The sequence below is a fragment of the Loxodonta africana genome, chromosome 26 (genome assembly GCF_030014295.1).
Source record: "Loxodonta africana isolate mLoxAfr1 chromosome 26, mLoxAfr1.hap2, whole genome shotgun sequence".
NCBI lineage: Eukaryota > Metazoa > Chordata > Mammalia > Proboscidea > Elephantidae > Loxodonta > Loxodonta africana.
In genome coordinates, this window is record NC_087367.1 from 13,181,488 (window position 1) to 13,187,573 (window position 6,086).

The following is a 6,086-nucleotide window of genomic DNA, read 5'->3' on the forward strand; positions in this document are numbered from 1 at the left end:
GTTAGCAGCTCAGCTCTTAACCACCATACCACCAGGGCTCCAAAAATGACTGCAGACATTGCCAAAGGTCCCCGATGTGGGGAGAATGGCTCGTGTTTACAAAGAAGGTAAAAGAAGAGACTAATCTGAGGCCATGTGGACCACCCAGGCCTAACAATTAGTACCGTGGGTCGAACAGAGCTGCAAGCTAGAATGCAGGAGAAGGAGGAAGGCTGGAGGCCTGGGAAGCTGATAGAAAGATCATGAAGTCCCAAGGCCAGTGCAAGGCCAGAGCTGGGCTAACCAGCAATAGACAAAGGAGCAGAGGAGGGGTTTAAAAATGGCAAAGCAAGGCCCAAGGGGAAAAGTGAGGAGTATTTTTTACAGTTCCCAGAGTACTTTTGTGCATATTATCTTCCTGGGTCCCTAAAATGTCCATGTGAGGAGGAGAAGGGCAAATGCTACTCTGCTCATTTTTCAGATGATAAAATTAAGACCTAGAAAGAGTGTTCCTGGGTCTCTGAGCCCACTGTTAGGCCTTTGAATCTCATCAGTTAAGGAGGGTGGATAATCCCAACATTCAGAGCTTCCAGATGAAAATTCTGAAGGCCATGATCCAGGATTCTTAATTCCTGATGGCAGTCCAGCAAGAAACAGCTGCCAAGTTGCAGGTCAGGAATTTTGTTTTGAAAATTTCATTTCTGGGGGGAGCCTTGTCAGACAAAGAATGGATGATTGAAGGGTCTTGAGGGACATCTTCTTCTGGTACTTATGAATAGGAAACACTTGCTTCACTGGAGTGATTTAAAGTCCCAGATAGAGGGCAGGAGGATAAATTAAAGGGCCATGAGTAGTTCCTCCCTGCCCTGTGATTCTTTGCAACAAAAGGAGGAGGGGAGAGAAGTCAGGAGGGAGGGACAGAAGGTCACTTGACTTGGGAATCTAGGTTCATCCTCATCCTCTGCTCGCTGAGGAAGGGACTAGTCTTCGATGTCCCATCCTCCTCTTTTTGCACCCTTCTGCCTTCTCAGATATTGAAACTCTTGTTTAGAAAGATTCCCATCAATCATTTACACGCAGTGTGAAGGTCACAATGCCTCTGCTTGACAAGGGAAAGCCACGTTTTACACATACACACACGCAAACTGCAAGCCTGTGTAGCAACCACGTAAATGCCACATGGTCCAGCCCCTTCCCCAGCCCCAAGAAACCTAAGGGAGTCCTCACTGCAGGCTGATCACCCAACGAACAGATTCACGGAGACCTCACTCACATCAGCATTCCAAGCGGAACCTACTCCATTATTAGACTCTAATGGCCACCCTTGTGCGTGTGTTTACAATGTGATGATGTTTTCACAACCAAGCTTGCATTTTTGGAGTGCCTTTCTCTGGAGGGGCTCAAGGAATGTTCGTATGAGCTTTGTAATTTTTCAGTTATATATTTTAACAACTTTTTAGTGAAATATAAGCAAAATCATCAAAAATAAATAACTAAATAAAATAGAAAACTCAGCCCTCTCCACCCAAAAACCTATTGTCAAGATACAATGGTCTCTCTTGGCCTTAATATTATACAGTTTTTCATAACTGTGATCAATGCAACCATATCATTTTAAGGTTTTATTTTACTTACCATTACTTAATCTGGATTTTTTTTTTTTTTTTTTTTTATGTCCGTACCTCATGTATGGAGCCCTGGTGGTGTAGTGTTAAGAGCTCAGCTGCTAACCAAAAGGTTGGCAGTTCGAATCCACCAGCCCCACCTTGGGAACCCTATGAGGCAGTTCTACTTTGTCCTCTAGGGTCACTATGAGTCAGAATCAACTTGATGGCAATGGGCTTTTGGCTTTTTTTTTTTTTTTTACCTCACATATGTATTTTTGTAAGACACTGTGACACTCAGTTTTTTCACATACTGGATTATTTAACCAAATCACCACTGTTTGGTCATGCATATTGTTTTTCACTAGAAGAGGAAAATCTCAATGGGAGTAGCATAGTTATCTCACAATATTTTGCTTATTCATTCATTCATTCGGTGAGCTCGTACTGAGCACTTGGTTGTGCAGGCTTTGTGACAGTCCTTAGGCTCCCCCTGTGAAAAGCAATTACATACAGATTCTGGGATCCAGAGCACAGAACTATGGCCAAAGAGACAGATGCTGAGTCCAGTAGGACAGATGCTGGCTCCAAAGATGGAATAGTCTGCCTTGGGAGGTGGTGAGTTCTTCTCACTGGAGGAGATGAAGCAGAGGTTCTAAGTGTGTTGGATACTCTGTAGAGGAGATCTGAGAATTGCAAATGGGATTAGCTCACATAGCAGCTGAAAGGGCCTCTTGAGTCTGAGATTCTAGGGTTCCAGTTCCGTAAGTTTCTATATTAACAAATGGTGCCCACTTGGCATCTCTTCTCCCCTCCTCTAGCATGGCCCTCCAGGTTGTCTTCTCTACCCTTCTCTCCACAGTGACTTGCCTAGAAGCAAAACTCCTACATTAATTATTCTATATTCTCAGCACCACACAGGGCAAGTTGACCCTCCCCAGGCCCACACTGCCGACTCCTCCCGCTGGGTCCTTCAGAACCCCGATGCTTTTTGTTTTCTCACATTCACTGAAGCATAGTTTGTCCCCAGCAGTTTCAAGTCTTTTTTCTCAAGCTTTCAACACCTACCATCTTACTCTCACCAAGTCTGCCATTCTGACTACCAAGGAAAATAAAGTTCTCCTTAAACGTCCCTCTCTCTACCTGGGTAGACATTGCTTCTTTCTCATTTAATAGAACTCCAATTTGGGTTAGGGTGACTAAGGCCCAGTTAAAATATCCATTTTTCCAGGCTCTGGTGAAGCTAAAGGCTGTCCAATGAGATAGAAACAGAGTTCAGTGCCAAACCTATTGTTTCCCCAGTCACATACCTTTTCCTTTCATTCTTCCCCTTTCTTCCTGCCTGAAGTGCAGACATAAAGCCTAGAGGGATAGCAGCCATCTTGGAAGCATGAGAAAGATGTTAAGGGTGATGGAGCAGAAAGATGGAAGGATCTTGAGACGTTGACAGCATCTCACTGCTGCCATACTGGCACTGGACTGCCTACCTCCTAAGTGTCCATTTAATGTAGCCACAATAGTCAATATTCTGCTACTTGCAGCCAAAGCAATCTTAACTGACACACCACTGCAACCTTTCTTTTTTTTTCTGAATTTTCTTTATTTTGTTGTTGTTGGAAATATACACAGCAAAACACACACCAACTCAACAATTTCTGTCTACAGTTTAGTGACATTGATTACTTTCTTCAGGTTATCCAATCATTCTCATCCTCCTTATCTGAGTTGCTTCTCCTTCATTAACATGAACTCACTGCTCCCTAAGGTTCCTATCTAATCTTTTGAGTTCACTGCAACATTTCTTTATGTCTACACCTCCTTCCCTCTTTTGCTCATACCTCTGAGGGAGAGGCATCCCTCCAGCTTTTTGAGGGCCACCCTGTTTGCATTCTTGATCTCATCCCTCTCCTGCCTCATCTTTCTTATTTAAATCCTCAACTTCTGCCTCTGTTTTGGCTCTTTTTATAATCTACTAATGAACCTGTTAGAGGAGCCCTGGTAGCACAGTGGTTAAGCACTCTGCTGCTAAACCAAAAGGCCAGGGGTTAGAACCCATCAGCTGTTCTGCAGCAGAAAGCTGTATCAGTCTGCTTCCATAAAGATTTACAGCCTTGGAAATCCTATGGGGCAGTTCTACTCTGTCCTACAGGGTCACTATGAGTCGGAATAGACTTGACGGCAATGGGAATGAACTTTTTTAGAATCTCTCTAGCCTAAAAAGACCCTTTCCATTATCCAGCTGGTTAACTCTCTTCTTCTTCCTTCCATTACCACCAGACTCCTTAACAGAGCTGTCTACACCTACCCACTCCAGTCTCTTTCAAGCTAGCTTTCACACCCACAACTGTGGAATCAGCAATAAGTTCAACAATGACCTCCTAATTAGCAAGTCACACAGCCTTTTCTCTGTCTCTATCCTCCTCCAGCTTTCAGCATATGACACTTCTGATCACCTCTTCCTTCTTTTTTAAAATTTTTTAGGAGGTATAAACACATCACAGAAATTCTGGAGAAAAAAAGATGTTAAATGATAGACCAAAATGAATATTAAACTACACCCATCTATTTTATTTCCTTCCCTAAACTCCATTAAACTACAATAAACAATTTTTTTTTTTTTAGACAGGAAGTTCAATTTATGGGTGGACACAGGTCAGGTGGGACAGTGCTACCAAGCCCCTCATGAATGCAGGGTCCGCCACTTGTCCAAGGGGCCATGATTGGGGATGTATTTGGCTCCACAACCATCCAGGATGAGGCACTTCTCAGCCACCATGTCTTCAAACTTGTCAGCATTAAACTTGGAAAAGTCCCACTTCTTGGAGATGTGGAGTTTCTGGCACCCAGAGAACCTGAACTTGGCCCTGTATAGGGCCTTAATCACATGCTCCTTGTTTTGAAGCTTGGTGCAGATGGACATGATGACTTGGCCACTGCACCCTAGGATTTTCCAAATGCACCTTGCATAGCCATCTGGGGCCTAGATTAGGGATAGCAGTGATTAGGGAGGTCAGAGACATGAAAGAACAGGACAGGGCTGTCTCCAATGTCCCTTAGGGAACCTGTATGTGAAACAGACTGCATAAACTACTGAGGTTGCTGCTGTTTGCAGCCATTGGACACCAGGCCCCACAGGAAAAGAGGACAGTTGGCTTAATTGGCTGCAGAATAAAGAGTTTTTTTTTTTAAAAAAATAATACATCCCCTCCCCGAAACAAAAGGAATATACCCAAAGGATAAAGGGAATGGGAGACGAAACCATTTGTGGCTGCCATGAGCACGCTCAGACCTCCTACTATGGGAGTGTAACTGATCAAGGTCTCCAGGGGCTGGACTCTGAAATCCACCTAAAATCCACAGGTGAGTTTGGGTCTGGGCCATGCTGCCTGGGGCTGCTCCCAGTCCACAGCTGAGCACTGGCAGGGAAACTAAGGCAGGCCTACTCCCGGAACACAACAGATTCCCCCAGTTATCAACTTTGGCTTAAGAACAGCCTTGCTGAGCTTTCCTTAGACCACACTGTAGTCTAGCATGCTTCTATCCAACCTTTCTTCCCTCTCTCCTTCACTAGCACCTCGGGCCATCGCTCTCCCTGTCTTTTCTAGTTCACTCCCCATTTTCTCTAACACAGGCAGTTCTCTAATAAAATCTTTGTACATTAGGCTCTTCAAGGACCTAGACTAACACACAACTGCAGATGAAAGATTTCAACAAATATTTGGAAGATAACAAGCAAATGGAGGAACAGCAGCTGATTTAGCTGAGGGACCAGAAAACCCTGTAGAAAGGAATGCTGATAAGTATCAAGCTAAGTTGAGAGAAGATCCAGAAAGTCTCAGAACTGGGAGACACAAGTTTTTTGAAGGTGGGGCTACAGTGTGGAGCTGAAAGTCCATATATAGAGAGGTTACCAGCTCCTCTCCCCAGGCCTGCTCACCTTTCACCTACTCCAACTTAAGACCAAGAGTTATTCTCTCCAGAAGCTTAAGATTTGGGGACAGTAGGTGTGGTAGTAGGGGAACAGCTGAGAAACAGGATTTAAAAACAGGTTAATTAGTAGAAAACCTTCCTTCTGGGTGGTGGGACTCCTCTTAGGCCTAATTATACCATGCTTCTGGAGAACAGGCAACCAGGTCTATATCTTCAGACAGAAGAATGGAAGAGTTTTCTCTGGGATTATTGAATGACCCCTGAGAGGTGAACCACAGACCTCTGTATACTAACATTCAGAGATCTCTTCAATGAAAAAGCCAGCTCATCTACTAATCACCCTGCTCTGACACTCAGTTACAAAGGGAGAGAATTAGATCAACTTTAGGTCCAAACCAGCAATGAAGTGTGAGGGTAGATTAACATGAAGTATGGAGATATATATAGATATATATCTTTTGCTGAAGATCATTAAAAAACAATTGCAGCAATACATCGACAGGGAACTGCTAGAAATTTACGCCAGATTCAGAAGAGGACATTGCTGATGTCAGATGGATCTTGGCTGAAAAC

At 43.9% G+C, this 6,086-nt stretch overlaps 1 non-coding gene across 1 annotated transcript; it reads right to left on the reverse strand.

Annotated features, from left to right (window-relative positions):
* Window positions 1-4,618: 4,618 nt before the first annotated feature.
* Window positions 4,619-4,750, reverse strand: LOC111752694 (small nucleolar RNA SNORA70). The gene has a single exon (XR_002787572.1). It is a non-coding gene; the product is annotated as a small nucleolar RNA SNORA70 (small nucleolar RNA).
* Window positions 4,751-6,086: the final 1,336 nt, after the last annotated feature.